The sequence below is a fragment of the Nannospalax galili genome, unplaced genomic scaffold, assembly GCF_000622305.1.
Source record: "Nannospalax galili isolate Female #2095 unplaced genomic scaffold, S.galili_v1.0 scaffold127, whole genome shotgun sequence".
Lineage (NCBI taxonomy): Eukaryota > Metazoa > Chordata > Mammalia > Rodentia > Spalacidae > Nannospalax > Nannospalax galili.
The window spans coordinates 9,594,541-9,619,251 of NW_008360326.1; positions in this window are offsets into that span (position 1 = coordinate 9,594,541).

A 24,711-nucleotide genomic window follows, 5' to 3' on the forward strand; every position below is an offset into this window, starting at 1 on the left:
TTAGGGTAGATATTATTAAAAGGTGAAATATGGGCACAGACTTGGAGGAATGAGAAAATTAAGCAAAGTCAATTGAGAATGCCCAGCTCTGGGCAGATAGGAACCAACAGGAAAGTCCCAAGGCAGGGGCATGCTTAGAGTATTGGAGACTGGGACTGGAGGGAGCAGGGCATCAAGACTCAAACAGATCTCTCATTGTGAACCCTCCCAGACGGGTGCTGTGGACAGGCAGCTGTCTTGACTCCAGATATTCTAGGGTCACCTTGGACTTCACACATGCAGTTTCTGAATTTTGAATCTTCTTTCTGTGGATCATAGTAAGGCTCTTCTTTGTTAAAATCTCAGGTTTCAGTTTTAAGGCTACCTCCTCAGAGAAAGTTCTTTTTATCACTCATGTCTCCTTCCGCATTGATGCATTTTATATTAATGGGAACCCCATGCACTGTTCAAATCAAGTGAAATAATAAGTAAATAAAAAAAACTCAGTGACTTCTATTTAAGGAAATCTGTTCTACCTCTGAAGTGTGTGCTTGCACACACTCTCATCAAGTGGAATCTCTGACCTGAGAAGATGTTCCTTCTAGTCTAGAGCGGCCACAGACTAGGTCTTGAGCAAGCTTGCTAAAGAAAGCAGGTCTGCGTCAGAGACAACTCTCAGTGGAGTTTAAAATTGGAAAATATTTTATTGGCGTTATTTTCTTTAGAAGTAACAATTACATTGAAATGTTGAAGAATTTAAAACAGGAGTGAATGACAAGGAGACCATAATCCCCCCTTCATTTGTTTGATTTTTTTGGCACAGGCTCTCCCTCTGTAGCCCAGACTGGCTTTTGAATTTGTAAACCTGATTTAGCTTCCTTGTTAAAGGACTTACAGGTCTCTGCCATAATACCTACCCCACCACTGGTATTCTTTAATGCCAGGCTTATAGTAGTTAATATTTCTTCACTTGCTGGGCATGGTGGCACATGCCTTTAATCCCAGCACTCAGGAGGTAGAGTTCAAAGTCAGCCTGGTCTACTCAGCAAGTTTCATGCCAACTGGGGCTACAGGGAGACCCTGTCTCTCAACAAGACCAAAAAAGAAAAAAAAAATTCTCCACACATTTTTGTGATGCCATTGTCCTAATAGTGAGTTTGAGGAGCAGCACATGAGCTGGAGCTGTCCTAGAGCTACCCCGATGAAGCCATCACAGACATTTACTCGGGGGGAGGTGCTAAGTGTGTTGTTGGTTATCCGTGGTCATAGTGCTTTTGAGATGGGAAAAGCCTTCCCAAGAGGCAGCAAGAGAGGCTGAGACCTGGTGACGTCAGAGTTCTTGCTTCTGCAGTGCCGGAACCTGTGATCCTTCGGTTCTTTCCAGTCATCCGGGCCACTATTACACTGGCAGGAGCTGAGTTGCTCTCTTTACAGCTGAAAGGCACCGATTGGTTTCCACCCTTTCGAGCCCCTGCTGTGCAATCATGAGGACTGGAATGTGGTCCCTAACACCCATGTGACAAACACCCACCTAACACATGGCAACGATACCCTTCGTTGTCTGGGCACGGTAAGGCTGAAAGAGGAGCTAGGCTCTTGGTTGGCAGACCTGGTATGGATCTAAGTTTGCTCTTCGTGTGTTTCATGCTGTACCTATTATTGGCTAGGAATTCTGTATGCATCAGTTTCTCCTCTAGTAAAAGGAAGATCTTATTTCCTCCTCCAACTTATGTAGTACCTTAGTTCCAGGTTAATTATTATAAAGATCCCTAAAGGACCTTAAAAATTAAATTAAGCTAATATGTATGCAAAATTTCAAGCTCAATTAAGAAGGCCCTGGAAATTTAATTCTTTCATTTCTTTTTGCTTATTCAAAGTGATATTTTTCATGTTCTGAGGTAAATTTGTTACACATCTAAAAGCCATTACTATTATTGGGTTTAAAGTAAATCAAGAGGAAAACTGGGTTTCAGGGAGACCTTCCTTCTTGCCTGTCTCTTACTTTACCATCTGTTTTCCAGAATCACATTTTGTTCCTACCACGACTCAGAAACAGCCTACTCTTCAAAGTGGCAGGGGAAAGCTTCCTGTCTGCCCCTGCTGACAGATATTGTCCAAAAGTAACTGTGGAGCAACCATTTCTGGGTATAATTGAAAATAATTTGAAAACAGGATCTTGAAATATTTGGACATCCATGTTGATTCATTGTGATGTTACTCAAAGTAGTCAAGAAGTGGGATCAATTTAAATCTCCACCCATGAATAAATAGATGAAAAATGTGGTATATATACCAAATGGAATATTAGTCAGCCTTAAAGGGAAGAAGATCTTATCACATAGCTACAAGTGATGGAGCCAGGATCCAGAGCCTAGACACCTTGATTCCATAGTCACAGGTAATGGCTTCCTAGAACATGGCAGTGCCTAGGCTCCAGAGACCATCTCAGGTAGTCACAGCCATCATCAGGCCTGTGTAAGTCCAGAAAGTGAATGCAGAGAGAGTTGGTATCTACTGTTAGCCCACCATGTGCTGCAAAGCGAAGCAGATGTGTTTTAGAAGTTTGGGGCTGCTGAGCCACCAGGTCCCTGATTCCACATTAATGAAATACCATATTTTCCTGTCTGATTTCTCTGCATTTCATGAGGTTATTATTTAGTGTTCAGTAATAAGGAAGCATAAACATAGCTCTGACTTTTTGGAAGTAAATATCAGCTAGAATAAGCATTTGGTCTCCCCCAAGGCTTTCAAATGTACTGAAATGTCAGGTGCAATGAGATTCTGGGCAAAGGACAGCACAGCAAATCTGAGAATTTTATGAACGTTCCCTCAATGCTGAGTGACTTCAAACCCTATCTTGACTAGCATCTCCTGGGATCATTTTATGGTTCTAAATTTATTTCTTTTGGTGGACATAAGTGAGAATTTAACATGGCTGTCTGTTCAGGTAATTATCTAAACTGCAAAGTAAATCACTGGCCCCATCCTCTTTACCACACCTGGAGCTTCATGTGGAACAGAGAACTGGCTAGGTCATACTTGGTCAGAGGCGGGAAGCATCTGTGGGCCAACCACTTGTAATTCAATGAATTTAGCTTTCCTGAGGGATCCTGATAGAGGAAAATTTTCATGTAAGGGGGGGCTAGGAGAAAAATATTTTGACTTATTTTGATATTCAACATAAATATATTCTCAGACAGATACAGCATGATCTGAGGTGTCCACTAGCACTAAGGAGAGCATGCCTAACATGTGTTCATATCTGTCCATCCTTAGAAACTTTGACTTTTGACCAAAACCATCTACGCCAGGATTTGCTTATATTTCCCTGTCACAGCCTTAAGAATCCTAACTTAAATATTTGACATACTATTTGGATACTATTAAGAGATGGCTTTTCCCATATGTAAATATTTTAGATGGGTCAAAAATTACTGCTAGGTTTTACAGGACATTGAAATGAAGAGTTATACTTACTTTTTAAAATACTGTTTTTCCCATCACTTATGTGTCTATCCTGGGGAGAAACCATTTCCAAAGCCAATATCAAACTTGACACAGCTGTGACACAATAACAACAGCCCATGGTTTAGTCCTTGGTACCAAGGACAGTAGTGGCATAAGAATTACTGTACTTCGACATGCTCATTTAAACATCTTTCTTATTTTTTTGTGTTAAAAACATTGTGAGATTTTACTCCATGTGAATATTGATCAAAGCTTTAAAATAAAAATTTCTGTTGAGTATTTTTTTCTTAGCTATTTTTATGCTTCAAGAACCCGTGGAAACACAGAGACACCTTCAAGGTGCTGTACTTTTAAAGATCTTTGTATTTCTCAGAAGTTAACTCTCCTTTAATAGGAACTTAAAAGGCTGTGCTGGGAACACATAAATCTCTAATACAGTCCATTAATTAGAGGAGGTTTGGATAATTTATAGTAGTTTTGAGAAACAGTAGTAAAAAGAAAAAAAAATACTCTGAGATTCATGGTCCCTTTATTTCGACCTCTGGAAAAATGGGAGTAAGATTTATTATCTTGTGCCGGGGTAGTTGATGTAGTCTGAAAATAACAATTCAGGCAGGATTGAGGAATTCTGTAGAGTGATTTTATGACTCTACTTATGTGGGTCTATGGCAGTGATACAATGTATATAAAGTCAGTACTCTCAAGTGTCTTAGCATCAAGGAGCTTTGGTGGTTCAATTTTTCAGGCCCCTGCCTTGTAATGACCTCTACAGAACATGGTTTCCTGAGGTTTGAGGCAATTATTTCCACCTAACTCAGCTTTTGGTTGGGACACTATTTGGAGTTCTCTTGTCTTCCCACTGTGAACTGCAGTCTGGAGTTCTGGAGGCTCTCTTTGTCTGAATGTTGATGAGACACTGCTGGCTCGAGCAAGGACCCTGGAAGGGGTTACATATCTTTTTCTCCTGTGCTGTCCACTCATGGCTTTTGTAGAAATGTGCAGTAAAAGCAGGGGGCATTATCTCTAGAAGGCCACAGAAAGAATACAAGTTCCATCTAGGAGCAAATGGAAGATTTAGGAATTTTATTATTTTTTACCCCCACGAGTCATATTGGGAAGATTGTGATTTAAAGAGACAGACTTTGGTCCTGAGGAGATCTGAAGTGGTGATAGACATCTGTGTTGAGGAAGAAACAAGAAAAGGGGTAGGTAACCAATCTTTGATGCCTCTTGGCCACTGTGAAGGCAGACTCTGAAATAGTGTGCTTCCTGCTGTCATTTTCAGTAGGGAGGTATATTTGTCTCTTCTCTGTTGCTATAACAAAATATCAGAGGCTTGATGCTTCATAATCAAAAGATTTTCCTTTAGCTAGGAGCTCTGGAGGATCAAGGCATGACACTGGCATTGGTTTGGCTCTGTGGTGGGGATCTCAGGCAGATGGAATCACACCAGCCTGAGAATGTGCAAGAGGGAGAGGTCATATGGCAAGACAGTAACCAAGAAGAGCGAAGGGAGGGGCAGGGGATAATCGCCCCCACCTCTTAAAAGTTCAGTCACCTCTGATGATCGCCACAGTGAGGACCAAGCTCTCAACATGTGAACCCTGAGGAATACAGTGAAAGCATATTTAAACCATGGAAGTAGACAATCAGGACAGATGTCCAGGAGCAGTATTGGACAACGACAGGTGTGATGGTTGAACGTCACAGAGGAACATCTTTGAAGGAAGAGCAAGGAATTCTCTTCATCTACTGTTATGATGAAATAGCTTCAGACTTTGGATTCCTGGGTTGTCAAGCTCCTAGACTTCTATCCAGGACTGCTTTTAAGTACGTTTTCCTATTTTTGCGTTGAGGCATTTGTATATTAAGTCGGTAGTCTATAGCAGCACTACTATTAGTAATAACCCATATTTGTTGTTCTAAGCAAATCAGCTTTTAATATTTGCTTATGAAGAATAAATACTGGAATCCAGTGTTTCAACTTCATGTGATTTGTTGATCAGAGGTGTCACTGTTGGCAAAACTGTTATCTTCAAATATAATGGTGTTGTAAGTTCTGAAAACAGGAAATCACCTTTGACTTTATGTACAGTCCCTCAGAGGGTTTCCCATTTCTGGAATCTTAGGCATGTATGTATCTGAACCCTATAAGCATAAAAGTGGCCAAGCTTAATAGATGATCTATCATCATTATGGACTTATTGGTATTTCCTAGAAAAATACTGAACTCTGAGAAGACTGTTCATTGAGGATTGAGTTTTACTTTACCTTAAGCTCTAGAATATGGGTCCAGGATATGCAAGACTGAGACTCAGAGTCCATGGATGGACCAAGCATGTCATGGGCGATTCTGTTAGGAGTGGATGCTAATATTACTATCTTTCATATGCTGAGAGATACATCAGCTGGGCATAAAAATCCAAATAGTCACATAAACAGAAGAGAAAATTAAGTCCCACGTCACTGAAGTCCTGTAGTTAATAGTCTAGACCTTGAATGCTCTACAAAGCAGTGACTTAGAACCCTTATGTTTCATGACTGATCATTGCTAGGGTTTGTCATTTGTTTTGATGGTCTAAGATGGCTGCTACATCTCTGACCATCACTTCTGTGTTTCTGGGTGCAGAAAAGGCCCATGCATTCATTATATTCATTATAGCAGGGTTTCTATAATGTTTCACACAGTATTTTCTCTTATTGCCCCAAGTTTGATCTGTTGGGAGGCTACAGAAGAAGGTGACAACTGTAATGCTTTCGTTGGGTTACAATAAGAGATCTGAGCGTTTAGTCAAAAATTGGGGCTTTCATTACTAAGAACGGGAGAAGAGTGAATACTGAGGCATCTACTAGTGTGTGTCCTGAAAAGAACCTTTGGGAAGTGAGGGCATCCCAGAGAGGTGAGTGGGATTTCCTCAGGAAGAAGGTGCCAATTTTGTTGCTAAGAAAAGAGAGAAGCCAAGGAGAATGGGAGCTAAGAAATGTTGTGAAATTTCATATTGCTGGACAATTTCATACTTTAGAGCTACTCACCTTGGGTACTTTTGGAGTCTCATCGCAGCAGTAAGTAAAGCATGACCCCTTCCACTTGTGGGCTTATGGCTTATTTGATTTTTCTGAAAACAACCAGTACAAAAACAAATAGCTGATGTGAGGAAGTTAAGTTACCCACACATAACTAAAGCTGAAGAAGGAATGGATTGCTGGTGTGTCCGCTTGGGAAGAGCGGCCAAGACAGTTCTTTTGGAGGGAGGGACCTTTTTTCAATGTATATTTTTTACTGAATTTATTGTGGATTTCATACAATGTATCTTAATCATATTTAGATCCCCTCCCCTATCTGCACCGCCCCCCATAGCCCAATCACCAGATTTCATGCATTCGGTCTTATATGTTAAGGATTTTATACCCAGATGTCTGTCAGTGTGAGTTCATTCACTGGAGCCTGTTTGTCTGTCTAGCATCACTTTCTTAAAGAAGACCAACTCTCCCTCATCCAGTAATGATCAACTACAACAGAGGGTGATGAACTGGTCAAAGTATAAATAATAAGTGATTGCAGAGTGTATGTTCCTGGACAGGACTCCTATATTAAACATCAAACACCCAGGGCTCAGGGACCATTGTGGAAGAAGAAGCGAAAAGAATATAAGAGCCAGGGGTGGTGCATGACCATAAGGAATTAGAGTCTAAAAGGCTTTTGGGAACTTGCACATATGAACTTACAGCAATGGTGAAAGCGTTCACAAGGAAGTGACCTTTTACCAGAGCCTAAGGTGAAGTGAGGGAGGGATCACGTGTTTGCCTGTTATGGGTAGAGGACAGATGTTGTACGGTGTTTGATTACAGAGTTGTGAGGCCAAAGATATGGTGGAAATTAAGGAAATAAAATAGAAAACTATCTAGCAGTAGATCATGAAAAGCTATTCAAAAACATTGTAAAATTTGTTCTAAAATGAAGAGGTAGCCATTAGGAGGTCAAATACAGAAGTATGATATTTTATGATATCTTTTATTTTTGTTTTGATTTTTTGAGACATAGTATTGCGTTGTAGTCCAGGATAGCTTGGAACTCACAAGTTGCCCAGGCTGGCCTCAAACTCATGATCTTCTTGTCTCAGTCTTTTGAGTGTTGGGATTATATGAATGGGCCACTAGACCCAGAATGGTGTATGTTCCAAAAGAATCTAACTACTGCATGGATCATGGGCTATAGGGGAACAAAGAGAAGCAGACAGATCAGAAGGTAGTGAAGGTGACCCAGGTGAGTTCTTGGGATTTGGGCTGTCCTGGTGGAGATGAAAAGAAAGAGAGGGAGGGAGAGGGGGAGGGAGAGGGGGAGGGAGAGGGAGAGGGGAGAGGGAGAGAGAGAGAGAGAGAGAGAGAGAGAGAGAGAGAAGGCTGAGGGAAGATGAGCCCCAGAAGGGTGGTGGTTTAGTAGAGGTTTGGTAGAGCCTCAGAAGGGCAGTGGAGGGAGGGGGGGGGAGGGGGGGGGAGAGGGGGAGGGAGAGAGAGAGAGGAGAGAGAGAGAGAGAGAGAGAGAGAGAGAGAGAGAGAGAGAGAGAGAGAGAAGGTAGATTCAGGAGGAATTTTGAAGTGATATAAAATAATGCTTCTTGATCAACCTTACATTGGGTATAAAAGAGAGAGGTTATGAATGAAGCCAAAGATTTTTGCCCTTGCAAATGGAAGAGCAGAATTGTCATTTACTGAGATAAGAGTGTTTGGTAGCTCATTTCAGGAGAGGACGTGAGTTTGGTTGGATTCATTAAGCCTGAGATTACGTAGTAGATGATCAAGAAAAGATGATTGGTAGGCAAAGGGCTATGCCAGTCTAAAGGTTAGAGGAGATAACAGTTCAGACATCAAAGTCTGTACTTATCAGTGTGTAGTTAGTACTTAAAACCACAGGACACAGTGAGCTTATTGAGGACCAGTATGTTAATAGAGGAAAAGAGAACTCAAGATCAAGTCTTGGAGCACAACAACTTATCTGTGTCTGAGAAGAGCAACCCCCCCCCGCCGCCCCAAAAGGAGATAGAGAAGAAATGGCCAAAGAGATAGGAGGCACACCAGGAGAGGGCCATCCACCTAAAGACTAGGGACTGACCTGGCTTTTTAAATTGAGAATTTCATGTATGCATATCATGTGTTTTTATCTACCTCCCATTCGCTCCCTTCAACCCTTCTCCACCTCTAACTCTCCTCCTTCTCACTTTCACATACACTCTGTCTTTTCCTTTTTAAACCTACTCAATCTACTTAGTGCTGCCTAGACTGATTTGATGTTTGAAAAGTAGCAATCACACATGCTGCGTGCTGCTAAAAGCTCTAGAAAAAATGAGGACTTTTGGATCTGATGATGGGAAAAGTTAGGATAAAAATTGGATTGAAAGGGGTTTAAGAAAGAATGGAAAGTAAAAACAATAAAGAAGTCAAATATGTACAACTATGTAAAGAGTTTTTTAAAAATAAGAATTGGAAGAATTGGAGCAGGGGTGAAGGGGAAACATGGATACATATGCCCCTGCCCCTTGGTGTTTCAGTGTGCTTGCATGGTAATGGAGATATCCAAGAGTCAGAGAAAAAAATGGTTATACTTAGGAGAAAGATAAAAATGACACACAGGAAGTCCTCGGTAAAAAAGCAGTGTGGGCTCCCAGGCAATCCAAGATGATGTCTGGGATCAGAAGGGGTCAGCTGATGGTTTGAGGCATGGCAGGCAGGGATGAGTGTGCCATTGCAGGTGAATGGCTGGATGGAACCGTGGAAGGATGCAGTTATTTTTTGAAGGTGCTTATTTCCTCAGTGAGTTAAGCATTAAGGCCACTAGATCATGATGAGAAATGAATAGGAGCTCTGGTGGGCTTTATAAGAAACAGAAACAATCATCTTGGATATGGGGAAATTGGCTTGTGATCTGGAATGTGGCAAAGAAAGAACTTTTAACATTAATATCTGATGGTTTATTAGAAGAGAGGATGCAACATGGCCAAGTGAGGAAACCAAAGCCCTAAAGTGGAGCAGAGGCCAGGGGAGTAGAGTATGGGGCAGAAACAGGGAAGGCGCACAGGACAGAAAGAGTCTTCTCAGTGCTCACTGGAGTACTCAAGGCATAAAGATGAGGGAGTGAATCTGACAACATCTCGAGATCATCCTTAACAAACAACTTTTCTGGGGCTGGAGAGATGGCTCAGTGATTAAGAGCACTGGCTGCTTCTGCAGAGGACCCAGGATCAATTCCCAGCACCCACATAGCAGCTAACAATCATCTGAAACTCCAGCTCCAGGGAATTTGATACCCTCTTCTGATCTCAGCAGGCATTGCATGACATGGGTGCACTTACATATATACAGGCAATATGCTCATCCACATAAAATAAAATAAATGAAATAGGGGCTGGAGAGATGGCTCAGTGGTTAAGAGCACTGACTGCTCTTGCAGAGGACCCGGGTTTGATTCCCAGCACCCACATGGCAGCTATGAACCGTCCTTAACTCCAGTTCCAGAGGAATCTGATGCCCTCTTCTGACCTCCACAGCATTGCATGACACAGGTGCACTCACATATATGCAGGTGATACACTCATACACATAAAATAAAATAATTAAATATTTTAAAAAATAAATGTTAAAAATAACCACATTTGCCAAAATTAACAATTGGGACCCATGTGCACTCAGATCTCTAAAACAACACTAAAAGATGAGTCTATTTTTGAGACACAAAGGGTATTTATGCTGAAAATACATTTATATAATTTCTGCAACTGAACATTGAAGAGTGGGTTTTTCTCCAGGCAAGGAAACCAACAAGACAAAGTATAATGGATTATATAATGGATTATATAGCCCATGTTGTCTGATAAACAATCATATAATTTTCTAGATGAATAAAAGATTTAACATATTACTGTAAGAGAAAATTATTTCATGGGTTTGTTGACAATAAGGAACTTAATTGAAAATCTCTTTGAAAGCAATTTTACACAAGATTTAAACTCATTTTACTATGACCATTTCATATTCCAAATCTACACAGAAGCAGATGGTATTATATTAATTATTGTTCTGAGAAGACATTTATAGACTAGAAAAATAATGTAGTCCCAGTGACTCTCTGATGCTCAACTTACATAGGGACCGAAGGAAAGATTCTGGAGGAGGAATGAATGGGGCTGTGTCTTTTACCCTTTAAGTATAACTGATCTCAAATGCCTTTAACATCTATTTTGGGGTTAAACCATCAGTAAGCAAAGAATAAGCATGGGGACAGATGACACTATGATATTTATCCATGTGAAGTATTGAGGACCTACAGTCTGCCTGATCTAGATATTGGGATACATCTGTAAACAAAAAAGACAAAAGACCCTTATCCTCAGGGACTAGGCTCTGAAAATTCAAGATCCTGACTTGCTTCTTGTTAAGATAGACAACAGTGACTGGCTTTGGCAGGAACGTAGAGAAAATGTGCACGAGAGGAAAGGTCTTTAAACTGCTTGTTTGTTTATTCACCCCTTCTGCTGGTCACCAGTCACATTTAATGTGTGATCTGTGTGATTGCTAGTGAATCAGGCTCTGACCAGTTTGAGGTCTGTGGGTCAAACCCCCAAGACAGGCTACTGGGCCCATCTGCATAAACAAACAAGAAGGTGGGAGTTATTGAGGACAAATATTGGTGTAAAGTAAGACCATCCTTCCCTTTAGAGTCCTTCAGAAATTTGTGGGTTGTCATGAGCATAGTTCTTTCCTTAGGGTATTCAGAGGTTGGACTAGATGTGCCATGAAAGTTGCTTTGAAAGATTCTAACTTGAAATCCATCATTCTGCTCTCTGAGAAAATGTCCAATGTACGCATGGCTCTGGGCTGTGAGTCTGGGCCTATTTGTGCCTGACAGTACTTCATGAAGGAAGTGCCTAAAAATTAGGCAAGGATGCTAAGGCGGTGTGTTATCTGATATGATGTTATTAATTCTTCATTCCTATGGGCCCAGGGCGAACCAGTTGTTCCTGGAAGCCATCTTTACAAGAAGTGGAGGTGAACTGGTGATTGAAGTAGATTTTCTCTGTGTTCTGTTCTATATTAGGACCATTGTCTGGCCGACTTGGAGCTGGAGAGTTGAGAGTGACTTAAATGGCTGTTAAACGCAGGTGTTCTCAAAGTTCTCCAGCTGCCCATGCTGACTTGATGTGGTTTGATAAGATGCTCGCTGTGATGTGCAGTGACATTTAAGAGCTTGAAGTCTGGAGGCAAGTGAGGAAAAACAACAACTCTATTTTCCTCTGCCTTTGTTCTTTATTTAAAAGTGTTTTGTTCACTCTAGATCTTTCATGACTGTACACAGATTTTAGAATTAACATGTCAGTTTGTGCCAGGATTCTGCTTGGACTTTGACACCTTAAGAATATTGAATTATCTAATTCATGAGCATGGCTTATTTTTCTATTTAAGTTTAATTCCTTGAAGCGATGGTTTGTACTTATCAGTGTACATATCTAATTTACATTCTTTTGAATATATTCCTAAAAGTTACATAGTTTTTTAAAATTTGTTTTTATTGAGTTTTTGTGTATTTCATACAGACTATCTCAATCAATCTTGATTATCTTTGTACCTGTGTCCTGACTGGCTCCCTCCCATAGCACCCCCAATGGAATTCATACATTCTGTCATTTGTATTAAGGCCTACTGTGTCAAGTTAGTGTCCCCAGACAATCCTTAGTGCAAGTTCATCTACAGAGGTCTAGTCAGCCTATCTAGAGACCCTTGCTTTAGGAAGATCAGCTCTTCCTCATCTAGCAACTCTTGAGACAGTGATCACTCTCTGAGATTTGTTTATCCTGTAGGTGGGTGTGAACGCAAAATGTCTCGTCTTATTGACATTCTCCCTTACCTCAGAATGACTGCAGTCACAGAAGTCATTGGGACCACTCTCACTTATAATCCCGTGGAACTGTGAACCTGGACACTCTATAATGCTAACAACTGGAGTCACTTCCTGACCAGAGAGTGAAAATGTGCCTGGAAAAGATTGTTTCTATTAACTTGTTCTCTCACGAATTTTTTTTTTCCTTTAAAATATTTCTGCTTTTATTTAGAAATCTCAGAACTAGTAATTTCAGTTTATTACAATGTGACATATGTTGTCATTTGAAGTTTTAGAAATGTTTTGTGGTTCTGGGAAAGAACAGTATACTTTTCAGTGTCTCTACTTTTTGTATAAGTTTGAGAGCAGACTGTGTGAGAGTTTATTTTGTTTGACAGCCTTTCATTAACTATATACAACAAATAAGTACAGTTAGTAATAAAGGGGATAAATAATATATTCTAAACATTGTAGTAATTATAAAATAGAAGTTCTTAGATAGCTTGGAAATATAATGGGGGGGGCAACAAACAAAGAAGTAGATGCTATAACCTTGAAGATTAAGTTGGTGGACATGCTGGGCATGGGCAGCAAAATAGAACACAGAGGCATGAATGATTTAGGAAAGAGTGGATTGCCTTGAAATTATGGCACTTGGTGAAGTAGGAGAGACCAGTGAGGAGAGGTGAGATTAGTTATTCAACAAGTTGTGTGTGTTGAATGCTTCCATGCAGCGAGGTTCCTTCCCTATGTATGAAGGTCTTGAACGTCATGCTGACAGTCTGGAAGATATTGCCCTTGATTTCATGTTGAAGTACAAACCCAGTGACCTCATCCATCTACTAAATAGAAAATGACTTAGTGGAGATCGGGAAGGTAAATCAGAGAGACGCAGACCAAAGGCATGGAGAGGAATTGGAGACTATTACAATATCCAGACAAATAATGAGGAGGGTTGGCATAATGCAGTGATGGCAAGGGCAGAAAGGTGGAGTCGGCTTGGCTCCCCAAGTAACCCTGGTAGAGCCCATGCTGCTGGGTAAGCTGCACTTGCCATTGCTGTCCTTGGAAGTTCATAGAAGTCACTGCCAGAGTTATGCATGCTACATCTGAAACAGGCTTACATGCTTTGTCTTTTCATAGTGTCAGAATATATTGAATAACAAGAAATTCATAAGCTACATCAGTTTTGTTGACTGTAATTCACCAAGTAATCTTTAAAAGATATTTTTATTGATTCAAGAATATCATATATGGGGCCGGAGAGATGGCTCAACGGTTAAGAACACTGGTTATTCTTGAAGAAGACCCAGGTTCGAATCCTAGCACCCACATGGCAGCCAACAACTGTCCTTAACTCCAGTCCCGGGGATCCAGCAGCCTCTTCTGACCTCTGCGGGCATTGCATGACACGGGTGCACTTACCTACATGCAGGCAATACACGCATACACATAAAATTAATAAAAAAGAATTTCATACAATGTACTTTGCTCATATTCAGACCTCCTCCCCTCTCTACTGCCACCTTACTAGCTGCCCCACCTCTGAATTCATGTTCTCTATTATTATGTCTTTTTTTTTTTTTTAAATGCATGTTGAGTTTGATCTATTTCCCAAATGCTCTTGGGTATGGGCCTATTCCTTGGAGTCTGATCAACTTACCAGGTGTCACACCAGTAAGGAAAACTGACTCTTCCTCTCCCACCATCCATCAAATGCCAATAGATCCTCAACTAGGGCTCAACCGGAGCTCCCTGTCTACTTCCTCCAACCATGCTGGGGCCCTGTCTGACTTCAAGCAATCTTGATCTCACTTGCTAGTGTGACTATTGGCAGTCACAATTTCTTTAATTCCATCTTAGATACTAATAATAACTTTTGGGTCGCATGTTACACTTCACACAATGATGTATAGGTTATGAAACGCAAAAGGTTGTAGAGGTTGCAGCGTCCAAAGAGGCTGTTCCGAAGACAGAGGCAGGGAAGAGTCTCAGGTGATCAGGTAAGAAGCTGTAGAAACTGTAGGTGTAGAGCTGCTTGGGGCCTCAGATATAGGTCCAGACACAGCAATAGAATGGCCCATGCCAAGTCGGAGCCCCAGGGACAGAGTTGGGAACTTGGATCCTAGGATACAAATACTGCATGGTCTGATGAATGGTAAGTGGGTACCACTGGGCTCCAGAGTTAAGTGTTGTCATTATATGATCCAGGTGATGGTTGCATCTTTCATTAGTGTAGTATGTCTGATAAGTCCATGGAACTGTTTTTCCTGGTATACTCTTAAAAATCAAAATAATATTTATTATGTGTATAAGTGTGTATGATATGTGTGGGTACATGTTTGCATATGAAGGTGGGTGCTTGCCATAATGTGTATGTGTGTGTGTGTGTGTGTGTTGGTCAGAGGACAACTTCAGAGGTCAGTCGTTTCCCTCCACCTTGTATGAGGTGGGGTATCACTTGTCTGCCACTGCATTGCATACTCCAGGATAGCTGGCTCATGGGCTTCTGGAGGATTTGTTTGTCTCTACCCTCCATCTCGCTTTAGTAATGCTAGGATTACGGACACATACTCACATACTACCATATCCAGCTTCTATGTGGGTTCTAGGGCTCCAAATTCAGATCAACAGGCTTGCCCAGCAAGTGTTTTTTCTCACTGAGTTGTCTCCCTGACCCCTGGTATACTTCTTTTGGGGGAGGGGGTTGAGACAGGGTCTCCCTGTAGCCCCAGCTGTCCTGGAACTCACTGTGTAGATCAGGCTGGCCTTGAACTCACAGAGATCCACCTTCCTCTGCCTCCCAAGTGCTGGGACTACAGGCGTGCACCACCATGCCCAGCTTGGTATACTTTTTAAACACTCATTTGTTCGTAGGTGGTGCTATTTGTGTGAATAAATTATCAGTCTGTGTCTCATAGTTTGGGCTGGGAAGATGGTGAGTGTTTATGTGCACCAACAAGATGCCGAGTCATTCTGCCTCAGTATTTGCACTCAAGCTGAAGTCAGCTGCTGTTTTATAAAATGAAGTCAGTCAGGGCACAGCCTGAAAACTATTGCTCTATGTAATAGAGAGGAGCTCAGAGCAAATCTAGCCTGCACTCCTCATCAGTGTATGTTTCAAAACTCTCCTTAATTCTCAGCTATGGGTACTGAAACATTATAAAGGACCACATGGGTTTTCTATTTTCCTTAATTTATTAATTAAACCTTTTTTGTGTATGTGTGTGAACTTAAAGGGTGTTAGAGGGGCTAGAGAGAAGACTCAGTGTTTAAGAACACCAACCGCTCTTGCAGAGGACCTGGGTTCGGTTTCCAGCACCCACTTGGCGGCTAACAACTGTCTGTATGTAATTCCAGTTCCAGGGGATCTGACGCCCTCTTCCGGTCTCCATAGGCATTGCACAACACAGGTGCACTTAGAAGGCAAAATGCTCATACACATAAAATAAAAATAAATTAAAAAATAAAAATAAAACCAACTCTAGATGCATTTAAATATAATTATGAAAGAAAACAATTGAACTTCTAGAGGATAATATAAGAGAATAACCTCACAATTTTGAAACAGAAAAATATTTCTTAAACAGGATAAAACCCCATAAATATAAAGGAAAAACAATAAATTACATTACATTGAAATCAGGACTTTGGGTCTTCCCAAAACACTACCAAGAGTATAAGAAGGTGAGCTTCAGTTCAGGAGATAATCTCAGTACACAACACTGACAGTGAGCTTTATATAAAATGTGTAATCATGAGGAGAGGCAGAATCTGGATATTCATGAGAAGGGGAAGGCTGTTTAGCAGATCTGAAAAGCCTGTTCACAAAGAGGAGTTCAAACGGCCATTGACATTTGAAAAATTGTTCAATCTCATTAATATTAGGGAAACACAAATGATTATAGTGAGGTAGTCTAGAGAGATGCCTCTGATGAAGAAGTGCATTTGTAAAGAACATATCATACATACTAATACACATAGCAAGTATTTTTTTTTAATTTTTAAGAGTGTACCAGAAAAAACAATCCCATGAACTTATCAGACATGCTCAGTTGGTAAAGTATTTGCTTTGCAAGCATGAGGACCTGAGTTTGATTCCAAGACCAATGCCAAAACAAATAAACAAAAAATCTGGGTGCAGCAGTGCATGTGTCTGTAACCCAGCACTGGGGAAGCAGAAGGAGACGGATCCCTGGGCTGGGCTGGCCAGCCAGTCTAGCTCAGTTGGCTCTAGGTTCAGTGAGAGACCCTGCCTCGAAAAATAAGGTGAACAATGATAGAGGAAAATTCCAGATATTGACCTCTGGCCTCTACACACATGTGAATGTCTACCCGCACTCACATATATACACCCAAACATGTACACGCAAACATACGCACACACCCAGCACATGAATAACAAGAACAAGGACGAGTAGTGAGTACATGCTAAGACTTCTGATAGAAACTGGGAAAGTGCATTAGCAACTGTGACTGAACCATGCAAATGTGACATAGCAAATTACTATCAACAGCTAATATGCACAGGCATCAGGAGACTTGTCTAAAGATATTTGTCATATCCTTTTTTCATATATGAGGAAGTCCAAATTGCTCATGCATATTAAAATGAACAAACAAGCTATTGTATTCATACAATGTATTCACACAATTTATACTGCAGTAAAAATTAATCTACAGGTACATGCAAGGACAGATGAAGTGGCCAGACAGTACTAAACCAAAGAACCAGGCATACAATATATTCTACATGCTTAATTGAATTTCAAATACCAGGTATGACAAATTTGAGGGTGAGGTTAGTAGTTACCCTCAGAAGGAAGAAGGAGCAGCATCGCACATCCTGGTCGAGGAAAGGCTCACAGGAGCATGCACACCATGCAGTTCACTGTGTCATGTACTTATGATTTTGCATTTTATTCTGAATGGATGCTATAGTTTACTTTTTAAAAAATGAAGTGACTTTTCAGTTTCCTGGGTGGTTTCTTTGGAAGATAACCTAAGAATTGTCAAAATACAATTAGTTTAGCTCTTTAACTTTTTAATTTAATAAATTAATTTGTTATTTGTTGATAATCTCATAGGTACATATAATGTATTTTGATATAGTCACCCCCCATTTCCCTCTCTTACCCTCTCCCACTCCCGTTGCCATTGAATCAGGTTTTTCTTTCAGCAAGTCCTGCTTCTATTTTCTTGTCTTTCTTATTTTTTTGTTTTGTGGTTCGCTGAGTTTAATTACAGCTCTTTTCATGTGCATGAATTTAGGCTTATTTCCTGGACCATGAGAAGCATACCAGGGACCATATCACTGAAGACTATGGTCCTTATCTCCCCTATTAACCATAAAACTGCCAACAGCTCCTGGGGAAGCGGTTGGGGCCTCAGGAGTCCCTCCCCTATCGATAATGGAGTGTTGATGGACTCCATCTTGCACAGGTCTTGTGGGAATAACCACTGCTGTGAGTTCCTGAGTGTAAGAGTGTGCTGCTTAGTTTTAATTGTTAACTTGTCACAATCTAGAAACACCACACCTGGGAAGGGAGTCTTGGTGAGACACTGTCTAGATTAGGTTTACCCAGGGGCATTGATAGTGAGAGACTTGCTTAACTACCCGGGTTAATTGAGGTGGGAGACCCACCTAAAGGTGGGCAGCATCATTTCATGGCCTGGGCCCTGGGCTGAATGGAAGGAAAGTAAGTGAGCTGAGCACTTACTCCTGTGTTCATTCACGCTTTCTGTTCTTGACTGTGGATGTAATGAGACTAACTGCTTCTGGTTCCCACTGCCTTGACTCTTCACAATGATGGACTGTAACCTGGAATTGTGAGCCAAATCAACCCTTTATTCCTTAAGATGCTTTTGTATTTTATCACAACAACAGGAATGCAACTTAGACAAATGACTCTGTCCCATCCAGAATACAGCATTGTGCAGCAATGAGGGGAGCCTCATCCTCAGGCCCTTCCATTCCCCTTTCTATGATGGGGCCTGAAGGAGGTGATATAGATGCCCCATTTAGTGCTGAGCACTCAACAGTCACTTATTCTCAGCACTCTGATCAGTTATAAGTTTCTGTGGTAACTGCTTTCCACTGCAAAGAGAAGTTTCTCTGATGAAGGCTGATTAGCCCTGTAACTTTTTATCTTATACTTCACCTTGGAGTTGAAAGGCAACGGTAAAAACTTGAATTCTCATTATCACTTGCAATTTTTTGATCTAATAATCATTTTTCTTTCAGATAAGCCTTTATTCATTTTTTTTCAATAGCACATTGTAAGTTACAAACAAAAACTCATTTTCTCTAATTGCCCTAATATCTTCATTGCCAATCATTTCTGAAGCAGTCAACTGTAGAGCTCTTGAAAATGTCTCTCTTATAAGAAATATGTGCTTATCACTAAAGAAAACCAGATAAACTTATTTTATTGAAAACTAGAAACTGATATGATTTGTTTCTTTATAAAGTTAGAGGTATCCTTTTCTGTTGCGGGACCAATTAGTTACTAAAAGGAAGGGAAAAAATTAGCTAAACTTTCAAATGGAATTTTCCCTCATACGAGTGAATGCAACCCAAATAGAATCTTGAGCTGCTTCTTTTAATGTTGGAAGGATCAATAGGATAGGTCCTTTAGGACAGTTTGTGTTGCTATAGCAAACTACTTGAGGGTTGGTATTTGATTAATAAAAGAGGTCTAGTTTATAGTTTCGGAGGTGGAGAACTTCAAAGGCATGATACCAATATCCACTTGACTTCTGGTGAGAACTCCATGAAGTGTCACAATATTGTGGAGAAGCGAAAGGGGAATTGAGCAAAAAGATGCACATGTTTGAGAGAGGGGCACACAGGAGGCCAACCCACACTTGGAATAACTAATCCAGCAGACCTAACTTATTCCCAAGAATAAGAATAACTTCAGTCTGTCTCTAAAGGACTTACTCAGACTCAAAAAAGACATAATCCATTTAGACAGTGATGCCATCTCTTAGAGTTCCTACCCCTCATCAATACCATTACCTTAGATACCAAACTTCCAGCACATGATTCATCAGGGCACAAGCTGTATCAGCCACAGCAGAGGATGGTTCATGACGGCTTAGACCTTTGACTAAAACTAGTCAGGAAATTTGAAAAGATAAAAAGATTTCCTCAGTTCAAGTTATACGTTGCAGTGGATAACTGACTTCCTTCATAGATTCTGATCTAAACCAAATTGGCAGTGATGAGAAGATCATGGAAATGCTTGAGGCTGAAATGAAGTATCAACATATGGAGGCAGGTGAGAAGGGACCCACCTTTACACTATGAACTGCTAGAAGACTGTTCCTTATGCGCAGGAAGAGGACTTCGGGATGTTAACTAGCCATGTCGGCTGTTATGGTTGCTTGGACACTACAGAATGGCAGGTTTCAAGTTCCTTTAGCAGTCCCATTGACAAAATTGGGTAAACTCAAAAATCATCAGGCATATCCCCATGATGCTGGAGTCTTTCACAGAGATTCTGCTTGGCTCTTTCCGGCCAGATTCTAGCCTGGCTTCCCACATCTGGAGGTCTTTGTTGTACAAAATTTGGTCAAAAGACCAGCAGTTTCTAACTGGGAACTTTTCAGAATATTAACACTCTAGTCTCACCATGGGTCTGTTGAACAAAATGTGCTTTTAAACAAGATTTCCAGGTGATCTGTCTGTTAATGACAAGTAGAACCAGGGCTGGAGAGATGACTCAGCAGTTAAGAGCTTTGACTGCTCTTGCAGAGGACCCGGTTTAATTCCCAGCACCCACATTGGTGGCTAGCAACTACCTATAACTCCAGTTCCGGGGGATATGATGCCCTCTTCTGACCTGTGCAGGCATTGCATGACATTGGTGCACCTACCTACATGTGGGCAATACACTCATACACATAAAATAAAAACAATAAATAAAATTCTTAAAAAAGCATGTAGAACCAATATTATTGATAAAAGTCTCTCCAAATGCACACATAGCAAGACAGTTTAAGTGCCTGGACCTCAGTTAATCTTTAGATTTTTTACATAAAATTCGGCTAGCTGCTTTGAAAAACGGAGAAATCTAACACCAGATACTTTTGAGGTTTTCAATCTTTCACTAGATAAATAACATTATTTTTGGATATTTTTGTTAAGAATTGGAACTTCGGGGCACTGGAGAAATGGCTCAGTGGTTAAGAACACTGTTCTTGCAGAAGACCTGGGTTCGAATCCCAGAACCCACATGACAGCTAACAACTATTTGTAACTCCAGTTCCAGGGGATCCCTACGGCCTCTTCTGTCTTCTATGGGCATTGCACAACATGGGTGCACTTACATACATTCAGGCAATATACTGCATACACATAAAATAAAAATAAAGGCTGGGCGTGGTGGCACACGCCTTTAATCCCAGCATTTGGGAGGCAGAGGCAGGCAGATCTCTCTGAATTCGAGGCCAGCCTGGTGTACATAAGCAAGTTCCAGGCCAGCTGGGGCTACACGGAGACCCTGTCTCAAGACTAAATAAGTAAATACATAAAATATTTTTTAAAAGAATTGGAACTTGGAATATTATTTGAGGAATTACACATGGACCTCATTTATTTTTCCACTTGTTTTCATTTACCAGAATTTCCGAAGGGATTAAGTGGTTCCAGGTACAGGGAAAAGCCTGTTAGTTCAGACTCTGCTGTGGAGCAATGGTTGTAAGTTAGCTGGAATGTAAAACTGTTTCATGTGCTTATAAATAGAGCATCTGCAAGAAAAAGAGACACAATAGCTGAGGTTTTGCGTAGTGCTCACTGTTATAATTATCAAAGCATTGCCAGTCACAGCACCCACCCCATGAAGTAGGTGCTATGCTACAATTATCACCAATTTATAGCTGATGACATAAAGCCAGAGTGGCCAAACAATCATCCAAGTGGCAAGTGTCAAATCCATGGTTCAAATCAGAGGATCTTGGCTCACTGTCTGATCTTTCAGAGCCGGGTACCATGCTGTCTCTGTGGTGTTTCTGTTTGAGAATCTAAGGTTTTAAAGTTCTCATCAAAGGAGTCCCTAGAGTCATGTCCATCCTCAGTTTAGGGTTTGAACCTTTTTTATTTAATTTCTTTGCATTTCATACAAAACATCTTAATCATATTTATACGTCTCCCCTATCTGTACCCTTCTATAGCCCCCCAACCCCCACTGGATTTCATTCTGTCATATATATTAAGACCCAAGGACAAGCTTCTGTATCCAGATGTCACTCAGTGCAAGTTCATCCACGGGAGTTTAGTCAGCCTATCTAGAATCTCTCCCTCAAAGAAGATCAACTTCCTTTCACCCAGCTTTGATCAACTGCTAATAGTTCTTCAGCTAAGGTTGGGGCCTGCTGTCCGTTTTCCCATTTCTATTCTGGGTTTTTGTCTGACTGAGTTTGCATGGGTCTTGTGAATGCTGATACCATTGCTGTAAGTTCATGTATTAGTTCAAAAGCCACTGAAAAATCACACATACAGTATCTTTACATGAGTGCGTGTGTATAGCTTAAGGCTATATGACAAGAAATAGTGCCAACAGTGTTGGTCAGGATAGTCTAAGAGACCTTAAAATTACACAGGCTATTTCCACAGCCCTTGATTGCTTCTCAGAACTTGAAAATAAGACCCTATCGCTGAAGAGCTTTCAGCTTTTAGATGCACCGTGTCACTCCCCTAGATGTGCCATGCTAGCTCAGATGCACTGCATGCCTCAAGGACCTGACTCAGGTATGCAGGGACCGTCTTTCTGTTCTGTACTCTGGTGTTTCTCTTTATTCTCTAGTTTGGAGAGCAAGGGCAGCTTGTCTGTGCAGGGGTTTCCCGACTCTGGGGCAGCCGTCAACCAGTAGGGGCTAGGAAACAATGAGTAAGTGGCCCATCCTTTCATCTCCAATGACCTAGTTCTGGGAGAGCTCTGTTTTCTTTTTGTGGTTTTTAATTGTCAACTTGCCACAATCCAGAAATACTGAGGTGGCAGCATAAATTGAAAAATCGTGTAGGTACAATTGGCATGTGTCTGTGTCTGTGGGGGATTGCTTTGACTGTTAATTGATAAAGACTCAGCCCATAGTGGGTGGCATCATGTTATGGGCAGGGTGCTGGACTGTGTAAGTGTAGCGAGGGCTGGCTGAGCGCAGAGCAAGCAGGCAATGGGGGTGCATTTGTTTCTCTCTCTGCTCCTGACTGTGGAAATCACGTTTTATCTTCCTGCCTTGACTTCCCCGCTATAATGGAATTATGAGCCAAATAACCTTTTTCCTCCCCTAAGTTGATTTTGGTCAAGATGTTTTATCACAGCAATAGAAATGAAACTAGAACTCCTTTCTTAGAGCTGTGATCTACAGTGGTGGTATCCAGCACGCTTCCCACACCCTTCCCTCCTTTCTGTCTTCAGGGATCAGGAGAAGTGAAAAATGACTGGAGAACTCAGTATGTTTCTACATGAGCACAACTTACAATGGGCACAGAAATCATCTCAGCTTTCTAAAGAAACCTGTGTTATTCAGTTTTCCTAATAATGCATGGCCATCTTTATCTGCTTTTAATTTTCCCATGAAAATAAATGTACGCTTTCATGTTGACTCAAGACAAGAAATATATACTTCCATTTTGACAAAGAACAGCAGAGCTACTTGGCCTGGGTGTCTATGTTTCCCCAAGGAACAGCATCTGTTTTAACCAGACTTTACAACATACGAAGGACAGAGCCAGATCAATTGTCCTTACACATGACTGTGTGCCCAGCTTTACCAGAACTTTCCATTTTAAAGCAGAGCTAAAAACCTGATATTCACTTGGACTTTATAGATTTTTAAATATTGACTACTAGTTCAAGTTATTAAAAAAATCACTTTGCGGGCTAAACCATTTAAGGTTTTTAATTTGAAAGCAACATCCCATATAATTTCTATTTCATTAGAGCATTGATAAGCTAATCTAAAGCAATTATTTTTCCACCCTTTGAAGCTTTCTATCTGGGAGTTCACCAGACACTATTTTGCTACCTTGTTTTTGTAAAAGAATAAATGATCTAGACCTAAACCTGATAGGACTGCATTTCTTCAAGCATTATTTTATATTTAGATAGTTCAGTTGCTCAGGCTGGTGTAAGCTTTCTCCTGTATTGGAATTGGGGTTGGCTGAGTCTCTTTCAAAGGTTCCCAATGCATAAAGGTTTCTGGAAGTATGTAGATTGTTTGGTACCTACAAGGTTGTTCCTTGAAAGTTTGTTCTAGATCACCTTTTTTTCTGAAATCATTGTCCTGGGCAAGGACATTTCTCAAATTTCCTACTGCCCCGTGCCATTTGGGTAACCTGTGTTGAAGGAATGCCCTGATAAGTAAGGGAAACCATGGGTAAGTTGAGGCAGGAGGCATTCCTTTATGGCATTACATTGAGAACCAAAGGGTGACCTCTAGGAAGAGTGATGACTAAACTCAAGTCTCCTCTGGGAACTCAGGAAACCCCATTATTTCCATTTCTTTCAGATCATGAACCCTCAAGCCCCATGAATCTGGTCTTTCATCAGATCCTTTCCAGCCCCCAGTTCCTTTTCCATCTTCTCCTTGACACCATTATTGCTGTTGACATTTACATAGTTCTACAAACCAATTCAAACTGGATACCACCCCAGACAGCCCTTTCTCTTGCCTCCTGATGCTACTCTCCCCACATTCTAGAGGGTTTATTCCAAATAGCTCTCTAATCTCTGATGCTCATGCACACTGCCCCTACCCTGTACCAAGTCACCATCAGGTCTTAGGAAAGAATTTCCCACAACCACTTTGGCCCAACATGAGTTTCTTCTTCACAAAATTCTATGTGACATTTAAAAAATACAAATTGGGTTGTAAGACCTGCTTGCTTCCTTCCTTCCTTCCTGTCCTACAAGGTCCGTGTCTGGAATTCTCGCCAGCCTCACTGTCCACTTCTCTCCCTTACCCCTTACATTCTCATCATGCTTGGATTCTCAAGGTTCCAGGAACCCTGCCACCATCAATCTTTCCCTATAGCTCTGTAGCACAGCAACACTGGAGACCATCACTTCTCCACCCTCAACTGAACAAACTTTTGTCAGTCCATCACAACTCAACTCAAGTGCCACTTCCCTAGGGAAAGTTTCTACCCCCAAAGTTTTGTCCCTTCTAATGATATTATTGATTGTGGTGATGATGACATAATAATAACCAAAATATCTCAAAAACCAATGAGGGCTTGGATCTCGTCTAAGAACTATTTAATCTCTGGAACATTTTGTGGTATTGGTATTCCAATTTTATAGGTGAAGAAGCCCAGACAAAGGAGGTGAACTCAATTGTCCAAGAAGCCACAGCAACTTTGTTGGCATACTTTATCATATCATGAAACT